Consider the following 19026-nt stretch of genomic DNA (forward strand, 5'->3'; position numbering starts at 1 on the left):
GCAGGAGAAATCATTGAACAATCAACTGCAGAATACAAATACAGAAAGACAATATATTAGCTTAGCAGATACATGAGATACTCGTGAGCTCCACCAGAGAGATAAGCTTGAGCTATATGTTATATGGAGCCGACCGTCATGGGGGAATCAGCAAAGCTCTTCCTAAATGAAAGAGATATTATCAATCTCCAAGTCAGATTCTTGTACCAAAAACCCTCAAATGAAGAAAACTCACTGTTTTGTAGTGAGTAAGATGAAAATGGAATTATTGATGCACAAATGGTAGCAAGATCGTGCTTGCCAGATGCTTTAAAAAACAAATGCAATTGGAGTTTATGTTCAGCAGCCTAAGAGAGAGGAGAAACCAAAGCAAATTGCCATGAAAATTACATGCTGCTATCCAAATCCTACACCAAAACCCACAAGAGGAATCAGGATCCAGGGAGGGGAAGAGCAAAAATGCACCAGTGGCATGACGGCTGACAGCTCAGTGGCTGAGCTTTGGGACTGAAGGCCAATTTATTGTTCTCCTGGTGAATGTGTCAGTCCAGTAAGAGACTGGTGCCTCACTTTCCCTTGATGGGAGGAAAAAGAGTTAAGAGTGCAGAGTGCCGCGTCGGACCAAACGCCCCATTTCTACCCCCCCCTCCCCGATTTACAGTCTGGCCACAACAGTTATATGCGCAACCAAATTGCTTCTGGAGCGAACCCCCACTGCGTATGGCTTGCCTTTGCAACTCCTCTATCACAACATATATACATACAATTTATATATTTATCGATACGGGTGAGGCTGTCTGTCTTGATCAGAAGATATGTTTCTGTTGAAGGAAAGGTGGGCGGACGCCGCAGAGCAGGTCTGCAGTGTGGTGTAAGAGGGCAGCAGGGGGACAGGGCCACTGCAGCAACCTGTGGGTATGAACAGGTCCCACCCCAGACCAGGACACAGGAGTTGCTAGTCCCCAGGAACTAATCCTCAAGTAAAATGGGATGAAGCACCTCTGCTATGAAGAAAGGCTGAGAGACTCGGGGTTGTTCAGGGAGAAGAGAAGGCTCCGGGGAAAACTTATTGCAGCCTTTCAGTACTTAAAGGGGGCTTATAAGAAAGACAGGGACAAACTTTTTAGCAGGGTCTGTTGCAATAGGACAGGGGGTAATAGTTTAAACTAAAAGAGGGAAGATTTAGACTAGATATAAGGAAGAAACTTTTTACAATCAGGGTAGTGAAACACTGGCCCAGGTTGCCCAGAGGTGGTAGATGCCCCATCCCTGGAAACATTCAAGGTCAGGTTGGACGGGGCTCTGACCATCCTGATCTAGTTGAAGATGTCCCTGCACATTGCAGGGGGGTGGACTAGATGACCTTTAAAGGTCCATTCCAACCCAAACTATTCTATGAGTCTATGATTCTAAAATCATTCAGGAAAGCACCTACACAGTCCAAGTATGTCTTTTTACCCACTACAAATCTGGCATGGGCAGGTGAAAGGCTGTCTGAAGGACTCTCATGTTCTTCTAAACACACCAACAGCCTGCTCTTCCTGACAACAGTGAGCCTTTTTCTGCTCTGAACAGATTCCTCTTCTTTTCAGAGGGAAAACAATAAAAAAATGTAGTCAAAACGAAAGCTGAATTTTCACACATCTTCAGAATCAATTTGTTTTAAGGAAGATCATAATCTGCAGGAGAGTAAGGAAGACTTTCTTGCCTGGGAACACTGCAGTGAGAAATGACATGAGGTATTTCAGGGCGGCAGACGGCTATCTTTTGGGTGAGGAGATATAGCCACAGTGGCAATACCAATGCTGCAGGTGGATGAAGACTGAATTCCAGTCTGACTCCTTGAAGCATGTCCTGGCTATCATGTTAACGGGGGAAACATAAAGTAACTATTACACAGCAAGGCAGTGTTCTTCTTTGAATTAGGCCTAACCTTTGATAATTGGGATCAAAACGTTGGGTAGTGGTGAAGCTACTTGAAATTGCACTAAGAACACCGACCAAACACTGCTTGTTTGCAGCTTCCCTCCAAGAAGGCTATACAGGGAGAAGTAGTATTTCCATTGCAGCAAAGTCTCTTCTCTGCTAACACCTGAATCTCCTTTTATTTACATTTCAGAGCTGTCCAGAGAATTGTAATGAGTGCAAACATGTCAAAACCTCCTTTCTCAAACCTTTTCAAGGAATACATATACAAGATGAAGAGTATTCCTCCCCCTCGCCACAACCTTGGCAGCAGCCTGATTCAAAGTCTGTGAGACTCAAAGTCTCCCCATATCAGGTGAGAAGGCGAATGTGCTGTGCGAAATGACATTCAAATAAACACCTGAACATGGCTTCGCCAAGTTCACAGGCACCGTTTGGTTTGGAAGCCTTGTGTCTGTGCTGTGATATTTGCACTTTGCTTTCAGATAGCTGCTGGGGACTTCCAAAATGCCTCAGCTAGCCGGCACGCAGCAATAGCTCACCACAAACATCAGACAGCTCTTCTTCCTCTCCTCCACAGGTCCAATCTCAGTCTTATATCTCAGTATTAGTAAAAGATGTCATCTCATTTTTATATATAATTTATCTGAAGTAAACTCCCTTATAATGATTTTTAACTTCAGAAAAAAACAGCGCACGTTCCTTTCTTTATCCAAGCCGTACAGGGTACATTTTTGCTGGCCTTTTAACTCTCTTTTATTTCCTTGTGGTGAATCCACAGCCAGCTAGAGTATTCCAGGTGGAATTGGAGCATGCAGCTCTCTCTATCTTTTGTAGCACCTTTCCAAGAAACACTAAGAACTATAAGATATTACTGCAGACCTGAGAAAACTAATTAAGCCAGAGCTCCAACTACCCGACAGCTTGCTCTCTCCCTCTCTCCTAGAAAATACAGGAATAAGAGTGGTTTTTACAGGAAATCCTATAAACAAACAAGAGCAATCAAGATGTGGCAATGCATTTGATTCAATTATGCCATTTTAAATGTAAATTCTGGAATCTGGTGATAAATACAATGTTTTCTGGAGCACAGTGAAGATGCAGGGGATTTTAGCACTGACTATATCTACCCTACTGTAAATTGCAAAACACATTTCTTCATCCACCCTCATGCAGCTGGCTCCAGCTTTGGGCACAAAGGACCACGGTGATGGAGAAAAGACTTTTACAATAACCCTTTCACATATAATAAATATATGACTATGAAAGAGAGAAAGAAGATCACTAAATATCAGAATTCACAGCAACTGAGACGGCAATTATAAGCATTTGGGAACTTTTCTATGCATTTATATAGCACCTTAAGTTCAACCGCTGGTCTTCAGTTTGACCCGTATCATGACAGAAATAGATAATCCTATTGCTTCTGACATTGCAACGTAATTAAATAGCTGCTCTGCCCCCATTAACATAGCTATATCCACGAGGCTTTGATTTCTCATCCTCTTTCCAGAATGGTCTCTTACTTTGAAATAAGTTTTTCTACTCAGACCTCAGACATCTTGGGAAGAGACGTTTTTAGATACCTTCTTCTTGAGCTTTGTAAGGTTTTCACCTACTAATGAGTGAAACTCTAACTCCCAAGAACTAATAGAACTAATTTTTCTTAAAATATTCAAGATTAAGAGATTAAAACAAAAACTCTAAATCATCTTCTTAAGTGGCAATAAACTTCTTGAACCAGTAAGTCATGTAGCAAAAAACCAAGCAGCTCTCTCTTAAGATACCAGAGCAAAAAAGAACACTTATCTCCTTGAACTCAGAGAGCCAAGGGCCTAGACTTGGTGCTACAATGAATCCCCAGCAGAAGTGCTGCCCTTACAAACCGTGTCCCTCCCTGTGCCCCCCAAAGTTTGGGAAAACGATTTTTGGTGACAGCACCAGAAAAGCCCATTACAGCAAAACACAGCAGGAAAACTGCTTTGGGGCACTCACGGGATCCTCAATCTCTTTACTAAGGCAGCTGGAACACACAAGGTCCTCTAATTCGCTGCCACACACGAAGCACATAATGTTGCCCGATTTGCTACAAGAATCTTCCATCCACAGGATCTCCCTAAATTCAGAGACAGCAGCTTCAAAAAACAGACATTTCTTCCCTACTGCTTTCCATTTACCCAAGTTAACTTTATCAGACAAAAAAATCCTGCAGAGGTGGAAACTAATTCAAGGTAGGTAAAAGCAATCATGCACACTGGTAAACAACAAGAAACAACACGGAGGAAACCCGTATTTTAAAAGACCGGTGCATAATGCTGGGATTGCACTTGCTCTGCTACCCTATGCCACCTCATTACCTCACTGATTGCAGAAATCCTGTTACACTCACTCAGACCATCGCAATAGGATCACATCCTGAATGCAGCTGAAGACCTATGTAATTAGTAGCTGATCACAAAGACCAAAATTTACTGGCTTCTATCTTCTGATAATAGGAAAACACTTTCAGTTCTTACTAGTGTAGCCATATTGCTACAATATACTGTATTATTTTTTAAATTCCGTGTGCAGTCAATCATATTACCATGCCCTACAGGAGGTTTTTGCTAAGTACTCAAAAAAAAACCCCAATGCACACACTGTAGAAAAGCATCACAGCATACTATGAAGACTCGTGCTTAATTTTACATTCTTTATTTGGCCAAAATAGTAGTTGTTCTGCACTCAAACTCATATTTGTAATAAAAACCCCACTCAGCTGCTCATATACTAAAGGAACAACTCATGACTGAATAATGTACCAATTCAAAAGCAATCTCTCTAAGCTACAGGAAACCTCTCGAGTTGCTAGTCTGAACAAAATGAAGCCTCAACAAAATGAACCACTTTGAAACTAAATGAAAATTTAGCAAATTGATCTGAACAAGAAAATCTTATATACAATGCAATGTTTTTAGCCACAATAGAAAAGCCTGTTAGACATCACCCCTGAAAAAAAAAAAAAAATCACACCAATAAATCAAAAGATGGTGTTACTGTTTGTTTGCTCATTTTTCTAAAGCAGGATATTTCATTTTATAACAGGATAGTGGGTTTATAAGTTTGTGTCTAAATAGCAACTGGCAAGGGCTGAAAGGAAAAAAAACAGGAATGGAAACATTGAATGTTTTAAGAAAGGGATGTCTTCTCTTCTGGCTTTAATTTTTAATCCACATTTTGGTGCACCTGGCACCTCACAAACCGCTCGGCTCCAAAGTTACCCTGAGATCAGTACACCAATTGTCAGCTCGGTCGAAAAGAAAAGCGAGTGTTTGGTTTGTGCACGGCCATAAGCTAGCAGAGCAAAATGATTGCAGATCAAAATTATGAGGTCGCTTGAGCAATTTATACTGGCAAGACGAAGAATAGAGGGGGGCACAAGATGCAAATGCTGGAGGTGCAGTCATCCAGCAGCGCAGCAGGAGCGTAAAGGGTAATGGAAGAAGGGGAGATGGGGACAGTGAGAGAGGAGGATTGAAGGCAGTGATCGTATCAAGAATCACTTATTTTTCCGACGTGGCATGCCACAAGAAAATGTTATTCCCACTGATCCAGTAAATGATTCTGTTTTCCATGGAGGTGGCTTCAAGGAAACAAGGGGCTGGTAGAGAAGAAGGTCTAGTCATGCAAAAGCACAATTTGCAGTTGGAAGCTGATTTTGAACCAGAGTCAGACGAGAACACCTTTAGGGCAGACACATAGCTCAACCTCATCTAAGGACTACTAGGACGTAAAATGGCAGTTACACAATTAGCAAGCACAAAAGGCTTTTTTAACTAAAAAATAAATAAGTAAGGTCAGCAGGCTCAAGGCTGGCTTAAGACGTGTCAGTGCTGGTGTTTGTCCCAGCAGCAGGCAGGGACTAAAAGTTGATGAGCCCAGGATGGGCAGCCACACCGAGAAGGTGCGGGAGATGAAGGAGAATCTTCCCAGATTAAGACACATACTGGGTTGGGCTTTAAAGAAAGCTACTTCCCCATCTGGTCCCAGGGGCAAAATTAAAAGTCTGTTGTAACAAGATGAGCAGCAGCATTAGACATGTGGGACTCAAAAGGACATTTTACCCATCTGAAGCAGTAAGGCAAAGGATTTGCATTGTACATTTGTATGGAACAAGGGATTTATTTTTTTTTCTAATTAAGTGGTATTGAAATATGCAAACTGTGCGCAGTACTCTCACTCTGCTTGAATTAGTGATTTACAATGACAGTTTACTTTTAGTTCCACACCTGGAAATAAGAGATAAAACAAGTGATAAGCTGCTGACAATGGTCTCAAAATGGAGAGCACTTTACCCAAGAGTTCCTTGGAGCTTGCTGAGCTGGCACTGCATTATAGCAGATTTGGCAAGATTATCAATTAATGACAGGAGCTGAAGCCAGTTATGACACTGTAACAAACTCCATTGGTGCGCACTTTGCCTTGATGTTTTTAAGGGAGAAGAAAGAAAAAAGCTACTGCCTTCAGGTCTTCCAGGAACAAATGATCATTAGCAACCTGCTTTTGACGAGCACTAAGAATGCCTTGCAGTAAAGAAAATTTCCTGTGAGCCCAAGAGCCACAGGTACCTCTCAGACCTGAGACAAATCCCCGGAGATGGCCGATGGCCTCCACCTTCACAGCTGGGGAGAACTGGAAGCAAGGCTCAAAGCATTTCCCCAGGATGATGGGCTGCTGGGCCAAAGCAGCAGCCAAACGCTGTGGGGACTGTCCCCAAAACCAGTGTGATGTACGGAGGGGAGCACACACTGCTCCCGGCTGGTACCACAGCACCCATGGGCACACAACACTGGCTGGGACACTGCTGCACCTGCCTGCCCTGCTTGGGAATAGAGTCAGGGACAGCAAAACCTCTGCCAAAACAGGCCCGTTTTCTAATGCCTGCAGTTGTCCATTCAGAGGAGCAGCTTCCCCTCGCAGCGGGCTGGCAAAGCTCAGTGAGGCTCACCCCCACATCTTCTGGGGAAGTCCCCATCCTGAGCCAGGACAGGGGTTTGGGGAGCCTCCCTCGCAAGCCAGCGAACATTTACACCACTGTATTACCAACGCCCTGGAGCAAAGAGGAGGCACTGGAGTTGGGAGAGAAGAAAAACAGAAAAAACCCCGAGGCCAGAAAACAAAACACCGGCACAGAGACACCAGGCACAGTGGTGAAGATTGACTTCTGTCTCCTAGAAACAGATTCAAGAAAACACCACAGCTCGTTTATGCTGATCCACCCTGGGTTTTTCTTGCCCCCCACCAGCCCATTTGGCATCCTCCCCAACAGTGTGCCATTGGTTTTCAGCGTAATGTGTCTGGGAAATCTAATTGTTTCTCAAAGCACTTTCACAAAGTTCTTTAGAGCTGCCATGCTCTGTGGCAATCAAAGTGTCTGAATAAATAGGCAAAAGTGTGCTCAATCCAGAAAGCCTTCCAAAGAACCAAGAGAGTTTTTTCCCCATTCAGTGTGGATCCATGTAGTTCACAGTTTGTTTTTGTCAACACCCATCACGCACTAGAGCACACGTACCGGTGCAGAAGGGTGCAACATCTTACACTCCTGCAGTGTGCCAATACAACAGGATTAACACCAGGGACATGAATGCAAGATACTAGCAGCCAAGAAACACACACACTTTCACATACCCACACTCACACACGCACACACACATACTTTAAGCTGTTCTATCTCTAAGCTAATGGAAAAACCTCTCTTAATATTGCATGTAGAAATGCCTGATAGTTGTAAATAACTTTTTCTGTGTTTAGTTCATATATAATGAAACAGCAATGAGCAAATGCAGTTCAGTACTCAAAAGAGACTGCTCAAGCAAATGCATCTTCAAGCCCGCTTGCCAGAGCCACTCTCACTATGCCACACACTAATGGATTTCAGTGACAAAACATGAGTGTTATACCTTTAACTATTAGATTTTTTATGCAGCTTTAAAAGCAAAACAGTTGTTCCCACTTCCAAGCAGGAGGGTTCTATCCTTTCCAAGTGAAAATGCAAACCGTAAGTTCACTTTTTATTAGGAAAACACGACCAGTGATAACACACAGCCACAGCTGCACTTTAGAAAGAAAGAAAATGTGAAGCCTGGAATCTCAAGCTCACGGTTGCTCCTTCCAAAGGCCTCCTTGGTGGAGAAGTTTAATACTTCTTGTTATTTTGGTTAAGCTATAAGCTAGTTTTTGGTTTAAAGGGCTCTTATACCATGCCGAAGCTAAGCACAACGCGTGTCAGCACTCCCTGGCTTGGTAGAGCACCAAGGCCCTTTAGACACCGGTTCTCGGCTCATAATTCACACACAGTTTGAGTTGTCAGGACCAGGATGTCACACCAGGCTGGGGACTGCACCTGCCCCAGGTGGAGAAAAGTCTCACATCCAAGGATGTACAATTAGGACTCCCTAGCAGCGGCAGCTGCTTTATTTCAGTGGGATTGCAGCTGTACTATGCTGGGTATGATACAGACCTAGCAGAAAGGTAATCCCTGACTGAACACAGGAAAACAGGGGAAACAGATAAACACACAGGTAAACAGTACAGGCCTTCACTGGAGAATGCAAAAGGGTTTTTTTTTTCTTTTTTTTCTTTTTTTAATAGATTGGAAATGGGAATGTCTTCCACGGTTGTTGAATTTCCCCAACATCACAGAGAAAGCACTATCCTGTGGCAGACCATCAAACAGACCTGGATGTCTACATCAGGCCTTTCCTTCTCAGCTCTGATGTTTACCTGGTCAAACTTACCAGCCAGAGCAATCAGAAAGCATTACTGCCACCCTTACCCATGGTTAACATAGTCAAACCATGCTGGTAGACTTCAACTATCTTTAAAAAATAAAAAATAAAAATCTTACTGTTTAAAAAAAAGAACCCCAAAATTCCATAATTTACAGAAGAACGTCTCCATGCTTGTTAGATGTTAAATGCTTTGCCATGACAATTAAATGACTTGAAAACAAAACCAAGTGACAGGTATATTTTTTCAAGATCAGTGATCTTTCAACTAGGGGAAAGAATCCCAGCTTTAATTGCACAAAGCTGCATATCATACTTCCCTCCCTTGAGATTTCATTATAGGCCTGAAACCAGAGAATTGCATTGCCAGCTCTTGCCTGCTCTTCCAGCTATTTCTGGTTTTTAATAATTATTCATTAATTGCACACTATGATAAGATCCTTGCTGTTTTGAAACATTTTCCCTCTGGCCCCCATACTATTAAAGACCCTGATTGCCTGCCAACAGCGTAAAATTAAAAATCAAAGCACTACCTCTGAAAGGTTTAATATGTGCCACATTGAAAGAGTTTCTACAGCTTACAGCCATGTAATTGCATCACCGGCTAACTGCACAATCTCTCTCAGCGTTTGAAATGTTTTCCTTTGAAACATTAGCCAGCTGAGAGCAGAGGTTTTGTTTAACGCCCTGATTTACTCTCCATGCATGCCAGAGTTTTGTATGTCTCCTGTGTCCTTCCCCACTTCTCTGCTTTGCCTGGGGCAGGTGAGAGGGAAAGGCTCGCCACCCGGCCGTGCAGCAGCCTGCTCCCACTGGGGAGAGCAACGAGGGAGAGAAGAGTCAAAAGTATTTTATCATCTGAACCTCCTCTCTACTCAGCCCTTAAAAGCAGGTGGTTTTTTCTGCCTGTTGAATCCTCCTTTTCTCCCTGCCGTTACAGACCCCCCTCTCACTTTCCTGGTGCCGCAGGGACCCGCTGCTCCCACCAAACTGGCAGCCCCTGAAGCCTCCCCTTCCACCCCGGGCTGCCAAACCTGGCTGGACCCAGCCTGCTCAGCCCATGACGGCAGGAGGCATTTCCATTTAACCATCAGTCTTTTGTTTATGGCTCCCCTCTTGAAAAGGGATGAAGTTCTCACATTTTGCCAGTGGCCACGCAAAGGAGTGGGTACCCTGTGCCTCTGGCTGCAATGAACCCCAGCAGCTCCAGTGACAGGCAGCAATTCACAATCGTGTCCTTTCGCTGAATCCGCTGAGATCTAAATGTTATTTCTTCATCTAAAAATCTCATTTCTAAATCTTATTTCTTCATCATAAGGGTCATATGGATAAGGACAGGTCACCAGCAACCAGCCTAGCACACACAGCCTTACTACGGAGGCAGCCTGGAGAAATTTGTGCAATTGAGTTGATCAAAGCAGGTTTAGACAAAGAAAACCGCGGAGACGTAGCTTGCATTGATCGAAGTGTAGTCACGATGTGCCAAAGGGGAATAAAGATGCCCTTCACACAGTTTGGCTGCTTTAATGATTTCAATATTAACAGTGCTCTTTCCCAGAAAAAGGCAATTTTCTACCTTCAGTTTTTTGGACCTTGTGATTATCACAAGTGCCAAAAACTGTTTAATGCTTATAAAGGCATACCTTAGAAAGATATTCCTCTGCAAGCCCTCAAATGAAGAGGCTTTCGTTATTTGTATCTGCTTGTGCACCAATACACACTTTTCTTTAAATTCAAAATCTTGGTCCTGGCTGCATTGTAATCTGGTTGTCCTTCCAGTTCATCAGGTTTCACTTTCACAGTACTTCTGAAATCACCTTCTGCAGCCTCTGCAGAGCCTCCCTGGAAAGCTGGGCGGGTTTGCCCTGATTCCTCCCTAACCTGCAGGTTGGTATTCTTCTCCGTTATTCCCATAATATCATAGCAATTAAAAACAGGGACACTGTAGATAAGATTAGGTATTTCGGTAAGAGAAAGTCTCTCTCTCTTCACAGTAGCTTTAGGGAGCCAGAAAAGAAGCTGGCCTTCACTTTGTTTTCTAAACTGCATTTGAGAGGTTGTATAATAAAATGTGCACTTTGTTTTGCAGAGATTTTCTGTATTCCAGACTGTTCCCTGAAGAGGAAGGAGGCTGCTGGTGTGGGGGCTTTTCAGCTGCCGGTGCCTGCGTGTGGGGCAGGAAGGGGCACGGGGGGATGTTTGGAGGGGTAAAATTGTAAACGTGGATTTAGGCTCATAACATCAGGTACCAAGATCTTAAAGATCTTGGCCTGACTCAATTCTAAAGCTTCGGCCTTAAAGTCTAATTTAAAACAAAATTCAAGTGCTATAGTATTTTTTTTTAACTGGAATTGTACAGATTTATGTTTGAAGGAAGTTTCTGGAGTAGAAAGTCAAACTGCAGGCACAAAGAGCACTTCCCTCCAGATTTGTAAGGATTCCCATGTAAATTGGTGCTCCACAGGGCACGTTCATTTGAGATCGGGAGATCATGAAGTAGAGATGAACAGTACCATGTTAAGGACAAAATTATTAAACGAGAAATCCTCCAATATATATGAAATAACAAAGCACTTCCCTTCAGGACCAGTCTCTGTTCCCAGAGGAAAGTCTCCATGGCGGCAGAGCACAGGACAGGCTCTGAACCAAGTACTGCATTGCACAGAGACGTCCCCACAGCAACACGCCACCACTCCACAGGTGAAGGGCCATCCCTTCAATGCGTGGCAGGGGGGGAACGAGGGGCCTGAAAGCTCAGAGTTGGTCACTGATTCTCCTAGGAGTGCTCCAGCTTCTCCACCTTCCCCATCTGTCCCAGCGGGCACATTGTATGGGGTGGACGCTGCCCTGGCTGAACACCACACTGGGCACATGCTGTGCTGCACCCAATTCCCTGGTGTGCAGGCAGGGGGAATTTGCACCTCTTCCTTTGTGATTACCCCCTCTGATTTCGTGTCTCTCCCTTCTGAACCCACCTGGTATCATTTAGACATCCTTCCTCCCCTGGTTTGGCTCCGCACAAGCAATGCAAGAAGGAACCTGGTGTGGGCAAATCTGCTTTGCGCCTCCCCACCTTTTCCTGCACCCCAGGGTGAGCCCATAGCCACCCCTCCCCCCTGAACTCCTGGTCTTTGCACGCCGATCTCCCTGTGCACAGCAGAACAACGGAGATGACAAAACCCCATACTCCTGAGATGGTGCAGACATAAAATCCATTGTACATGGACTGTTCAGGCTCAGAGATATTTTTTTTTTTCTGTCTAAAAAGCCGGGTACATAGACTCATATCTTGCCTGTGCAAACGAGAGACAATGAGGGGAGAGAGCTGCCAGTTCCCAGGCCTGGGGCAGTGAGGAGCAAGGGCATACTGCTGCCCTGCACGCTCTCGGGGGAGAGAAGCTCTCCCAGAACAGGCACGGGGACACACCAGACAGACAGGGAGCAGATCAGGGGCTCCAAGACGCCATGAAGATGTACCACTGTGGAGTGAGATGATTCAAGCAGTTACAGCCATGACGTTCATGCAGCCACTGTGCAGCAACCTGCTATACCAATTTCATACAGCCACTTCGTGTTGCAACCAAGTAGCTCATTAAGGAAAGTGCCTATCAAGAAGATGCTGAATTGGATCTACACAGGTTGGCTATTCCAGATGTTAAAATATGCTCCTGAGAGGCATACGCAGTTTTTTTCTTCCTCTTTTTTCCAAATACAGAATGATTGGACTGTTCACTGACTGGGTTTGGTACACACAGAACAGGTAATACACATCTGGAAACATTGCGTCTATGTTCCTGCAGCTCATGCGTTAATTCCTCTGTCACTTTGCTTAGCAGCAAAGTGCAAAGGTCTGCCCCATAATGAGGTATTTGGGCTGAATTATCTTCCCTTGCTTCTCCTGATCCCAACATCTTATATAAATTAATAGCTGGAATACAAAGCTGAAATGAAAGCAGAGGGAAAGCACCCAAAGTAACACCCAGGTTACTGTAGGCACTAAATAACAGATCAGGCCCTCAGCTCACAGCTGATATATGCTGTCATGTCAAACGCAGCGCATCCCTCCGGTATCTTTCCCTTTACCGGCACCATCCTCATTCCCCTAGTTCTGCATTTGGGATATGATAATCATTAACTCGAGGGTACTGCTGGAGCCGAAGGTGCTAACCTTATCTCTAAAAAGCAAGCCCCTTGCGTCGCAAAGGGAAGAACGCTTTATTCCAAGTTCTAATGTCAACTTTACTGCAATCTGGCATTGCTCACATAGACAAGCTGGAGATACAGCAACAAAGCCAAGGAGAAAAAACAGAGTTCCCAGCAGGATTCACGGAGCAGGTTAAACTTTAAAAGGCACATTTGTACCTGCAGGACAAGCTTAAGAAGTACCCAGGAATCCTGCACTTCCCACAAGAAGAGTAATTGCTTTCTGGGGCTATTTTAAACTAAGAACATTGGCCTTTCTTAAACTCTCCTGCACTGCAGCGGCTGCCTTTTTTCTTCCCCATTTCAAAAATCAACAGTGAAAAATCGCTCCTAACTTTCCAGTGTTGTAATGCTGCAAAGGCCTCTCCCGTCCCTGTTAGCCAGCAGTATCAGAAAGATTGCATCACTTTTTTTTTTTATTATTTTATTATTATCATTATTATTCTTTTTCAAGTCCACATAGAAAAGGACAAAGACTTGGGTTCTAAAACCCAGACTGCGCCATTTGCCACCCTGGACAGACAAGCTGAGTCCCATAACACCTGAGAGCAGACAGTGCCTTGGGCTAACCTGCCTGTTTGCATCCCAGCATCAGGACGCAGAGCCACCTGCCTTAGAGCTGTTTATCATTGCTGGTGATGTTACATGAGTTGGTTACACCCCAAAGTGCTGAGGCTGAAGACAAAAACCCCTTTCAAGACCTGTTTATGCTCTTGCTTCCATGCACACAGCCCTTCACTACGCCAAGCCACCAAGAAGAGGGTGGCCTGCGGGGACACCCCAGCCAACCATAGGAACGGCTCCTGCCCGTTCGTGGCAGGAGGGATCAGATTCCAAGACACTTCGACATCTGGAATAATCCTGAATTATTTCTCACCAGAGACACACGGCAATCTGCATTTAATCCACAAACCATTAAACTGCTTGGTATGTCTCATGCAGAAAAGATCTGGGGTTTTGTAGCTTCTCTACAAATAATCTCATTAATAAACAGGTTAATGTAGTCTAGTTCCAGCTGCATGTTTCTGAATTGCAGTAATGGCTAGTCCCACCCAGAGATCCTGCAACTGAAGCTAATGGAATGGCTTATTTGTTAAAAATAACTTAAATATCCCTTTTTGCAAAATTATTACCTAGGATGATGATACAGATATAAGTGAGGAAAGGAAAGACTACACCATATTTTTCCTTTACTAGTCATGTGGGAACAATATGCTTAATCACCTGAATAAAACCTGTATTGCACACTGCCCAAACAACTATCTGTACAAGCCCTTCTGCTGAACTGAAAATTTCTTTAAAAATTAAAAATCTAAAACTTCATCAAAAAATATGTTTCTGGTTCATGCAAATATTTCTGTTCAGTCTATAACCCAAGGAACTATATTATTCTCTGGTCACATCTCTGATTAATGCTAATGAGATTTTGATGAACCCAGAAAAAATACCAACAGTTGTAACATGTCACAGGTAAAATACTATCCTTTTTTTTTTTTTTTTTAATATGCTTGGAAATTAGCTTGAAAGATGTCACTATCTTAGCAGAAACCATCTAATGGGATGTGTACGCTCAGGGAACCAAGTAGCACAGTCATAATTAAAGTTTCATTATAATTTCCATTAGAAAGTAGTTTCTAAGGGATTTGATTCAACAGTAAAAATTGGCTCCGTGATGATACTTTGTATGCAAGGTCCCCATACGTGTCAGAAGGAGGTAATTCCTAAGATGCTACAATCATGCAGTGCTGCATGTATAGGCTGGGGCATCATAAAAAACCCAGAGCACCAACCCCCGCTCGGCGGACCGGATGCATGGCTCGCAGCAGGCGCCGCAGTGACTTTGTGATGGATGGCAGCAGCTCCGCTCGGCTTTGCAACCCTGACCTCCTGTACGCGTCCTCTCGACACGTCGTCTCATACAGCCTCATGCCATCAATATTCTCACTGCTCCAGGGGCAGAGGGGGGGTCCTGGCCCTTATTTTAACTTGTTAATTACAAAGCACAGAAAAGAAAATTGAAAATATCAACTGTTTTAAGAGAGAGATCCCACCTGTGTGGCACACAAACTGGGCAAGTTGTCCACACAAGACCGATGAGGAAGATGAGAGCACTTTCTTTTGTGACATAAATAGGAAAATGCCCATAATTTTCATTAAACACAACTCATTCACCCCATACCAATAAAAGCGTATCCAGGTCACTGGGGAATTTGCTGTTGACTCAGTCAGAGTTGCCGCTGGCTAAGTCTTCTCCTGACAGGTTATAACCAAAATGATCCTCAGACCAGGCATGAATTTATTAGAAGGAAGAAGCTGAGGCTTTCCGCATCCCCCTCGCTCCAGTCCTCCTCACATACTGCAGCTCTAGAGAGTATCTCGGGTTTTGTCACCACACCGCAACTTGAAGGGCATCTTTTGTTTACAGCAATAAAGGACTTTGTGGGTACAAAGGCGGTATCACTGTAATATCAATACAGCACTATGATACATTCAAATGTGGAATATAAAGATATGGAGCAGAGAAAAAATGCCCAGTGCTGGACCAAATACTTTTCAAGTCTACAACCACGGAGTCACTCAAGTGTGCTGTACATCATCTCAGTGTGCAAAGCCTCAGCGGGTGAACAAAAAGCAGCATTTGCAATGGAGATCGGGATTCCAGATAAAAGATCTGAAAACACAGTTTGGAAGGGTGAATTGCTTATTAGCTCAAATAAAATTAGCTGAAAGCTTTATCAGATTAAAAAAATAATTGAAAATGTATCAGTATTTAACAGAGAGTATGTGCAGGAAAACAAAACCACAGTAAATAGCATGACAAATCCACAAGTTCAAGCATACACTGAAGGCCAGAAGTGAAGATTTATCCCATGTGAATAAGAAGAACCAGGTGGCAATACTGCAATCAGGTGAAGAGGGGTGAAAACCTATTTTAGCTTTAAGCAGTTAATGCAAAATTAATGTTTCCCTTATTTATGAGTTCAGGTGCACATTACACAGCCATCTTAGCCCCGGGGAGCGTCCAGAGGCACTGAGACCACCTTCCATACCAGAATTAAGTTACATTTATAAGGCAGCATTTACAAGATCTTTTTATTAAAAAGTCAACCCACCTTTTTAAACTATTCATCACAGTTAACCCTATCCCCTTCATAAGCTTTTACTGCCGACAGAGCTCTCCCATGCTGTCCATGGGCACAATTTGCTAATGCAACATTGACATGATTTTAGCGAGTGGGAAACAGGAGCAGAGAAACTCCCCCGACACCAGACGCCGTGCGTTGAGCCCCGTGTCAGCCTTCTAAGGCCACAGGAAAAGGACACAAGCCAAGAAGCCTAGCAGGTGTAAATCAAAAATACCCTTAACCTTGGATCCAAATTTCACCTTTCATGGTGGAGACACTGAAATTCACAGCAAACTGGACTCAAATGGGCCAACACACATCCACAAATCTGGAGAGCCTACAACACTGCTGAAATATGAACAGATTGCTTTTCCTGCCTACTTTGGTCATTTGACTCAGCACAGCAAATACACAGGGCTAGACCAAATACCTTCCAAATCTACAAATATGGAGCCATGCAGGTGTGTGGAGCAGAGCAACCTGGCTCATTTCCCCACTGACAGTGGAGAAGTTGCTAATTTGCCTGACTCTTCACAGGACCTCCAGCACAACCTCAAAGTGCACCTGCGGCAGCGGCACCTCCTTCGTGCCACCGCCAGCAATGCGCAGAGAGCAGATGGAAAACCGAGTTTACGCTAGCGGAGGTCTATTGATGGTGCAAGGCTGGCAGGTCAGAGGTTGCAGATTTAGTTCAACTTTCTGAAACATTAGTTTGCTTTCCTTGTCAGTGGAGCACTTTAGAATAGATCTTCCTGAATAATTCATTGAATGGGTCTTCATGTGTGTATTGTAGTGTTTGATTTTCCAATGTACTGCACTAATCTATAAATACTGACTATAAACATTCCTAGCAGATAGCTTTATTTTATGTTGCATTGGTCTTTTTTTTTTCTTTTTAAGTGTTGCAGGAGGCAGCACAGATATTTTACTGTCTCTGTCTTTCAGCAACACCAAATGCTACAACATTAGTGTTATTAACATATGCATTAGCTCAGGCTGATCCGCTCTCCCAGCTGCTGCTCGAAGCTCCCAGTGCGAGGCTGCAGCAGTGAATCAGATAGCACTAATGAGCGTGTTAATGAAGTTCCCGCAGTTGAGCGTGGAGCTCCAAGAGGGGCATTAAAAGCATATCCTGTAGTCTTGAAAACTGAAATGGTTCATGGCAATTGATTTTATTTATTTATTTACTTGCTCTTCATTCGGTGTAAAATTTCTGCTCAGGAGAAGAATTCAGCAAGAGAAATGCACGTGACAGAGAAATGACAATATTGCAATCCAGTGTGAATTTAAAAGCAGAGAATTAAAGTTAATTAGGAAACATACTCCAGCTGGACTTTTGCCAGCTCCACTCTGCCCTGTAGAGGGCTGCCAAACTCTTACTTGCCTTTCATTAGCTATCTTTCTGCTCTCACTTTCCTCTATTTTAGCCTCAATAAATTGTTTCTTTCACTTTTATTACTTTAGTAACATAGTTTGTTAGTACTATAGCAGATAGTGTTTCTGCAATTTAATTAAAATTGCATTCCATAAGCAATCGCTGATACTTTTTATAAAAATTTCTCCCACACATCAAAATATTTAAAAATAAAAATAACCGAGGACCCAAGAAAAAGTTATTTTTCTAAAAAAAAAAGGCCTTCCAGTTGAGCCAGGAATTGTTTCCATGGCAGTCTGCAACTGCACATGGGAAATACAAAAAGACAGTCCCTGAGCTAATACTGCTGGGAGCCTCATATGTGTCTTTATAAAAGAGAACATAACAAGAAGTATAAAAAAATTAAGATAGTGTAAATAAAACCAGCAGTTGGCATGGCTATACAAAAAAACCCACTACAATCCTCCAGCAATGCAGCCATTAGGTTAATAATGACATGTCATATCGTTCCTTTTCTGTTCACACAGTTCTTACCGCTGCTGAAGTGACTGCTTTTCACAGGTTTTTCTCTGCTCCCTCCCCTGTAAACCCAATGATCGCAAGGTAGTTTGGCAACATTTTTGCTGCGCTTCTGTTTGATTATATGGCAACAGTGCTGGGTTTTGTGGCACCGGAGACCTAAGCACTCTGCAGCCTTTCTAAACAATTATTCCAGGATAGAAGAATAGGGTCAGAGCGCAAAATGCTAAACAAGTCTTTTATTTCTTCTGACAGACTGATTTGCATGCAAACATCTCGGCTTCTGTGAATTCCTTCGTCTAAGACATAGCTTTGAAAACCTAATGATGCTCCCAAAATCATAGGATTTGGCATTAAAACTCATTTGCAGTCTCTGGCAACTCTTGGTCTCCGTTGCTCCACCTCTGATGGAGTTTCCCACCCAGCAAGTTTGGGGGACAGACTGCATTCTCTGCTTCCTCTGTGGTTTGTTTCACAGCAAGGTATTGAAGCCTAAAGGCAGCTCTTAGTGCCAAAAAGAGGGACACAGCAGCACCCATTTAATCCCTTACTGCATCACTGCCACCGCACATGTCCCACTGGCCATGGCTAGCGAACTCACCAAGGCTACCGCCAGATTCATGCATCTTCCAAAGCAAAGCATCCTACTGCCTTCTCAAAAGCAAGCCCTCTGCATTAATTGGCTTTAATAATTTACACAGCTATTGTAGGTTACTCAAAAAGTTTAAAAAAAATCCAAAGCAAAGTGGCACAAGATGATACATATGAGGCAAATGTCCTCCCAGCATCAAGAAGCTACAGCTCAGCAAGGAATCCTGCCCACAGCCCTGCTCACCCGTGGGTGTCTGGCCACCCCTTTGCCCTGTTTATCTGGGAATTTTGGTGCACTGGCAGGACCTCGCACAGACACTGAAGCGCTCTCTCTCCTTATTGCTTTGCGTTTGTTCACTGTGGATCTCTGTACAAGTCTGACAGTTGTAGAAGTCAAGCGAGATTTAGCACCGAGCCGGCGTGTGCAGAAGCTCAGCACGTGCCATCTCCTGGCCATCGTTCCACTTACCAAATGTAACAGGGATCGGCGGGTACGGGCATGGGGAGACATAACCTAAGG

At 43.7% G+C, this 19026-nt stretch overlaps 1 protein-coding gene across 1 annotated transcript in view; it reads right to left on the reverse strand.

Annotated features, from left to right (window-relative positions):
• The window catches only part of GPR39 (G protein-coupled receptor 39), an 83927-nt gene that overhangs the window by 11659 nt on the left and 53242 nt on the right, over positions 1-19026 (reverse strand). The gene's annotated exons all lie outside the window — the stretch shown is intronic.

The sequence above is a fragment of the Charadrius vociferus genome, unplaced genomic scaffold, assembly GCF_000708025.1.
Source record: "Charadrius vociferus isolate BGI_N301 unplaced genomic scaffold, ASM70802v2 scaffold862, whole genome shotgun sequence".
In the NCBI taxonomy this organism is placed as follows: Eukaryota; Metazoa; Chordata; class Aves; order Charadriiformes; family Charadriidae; genus Charadrius; species Charadrius vociferus.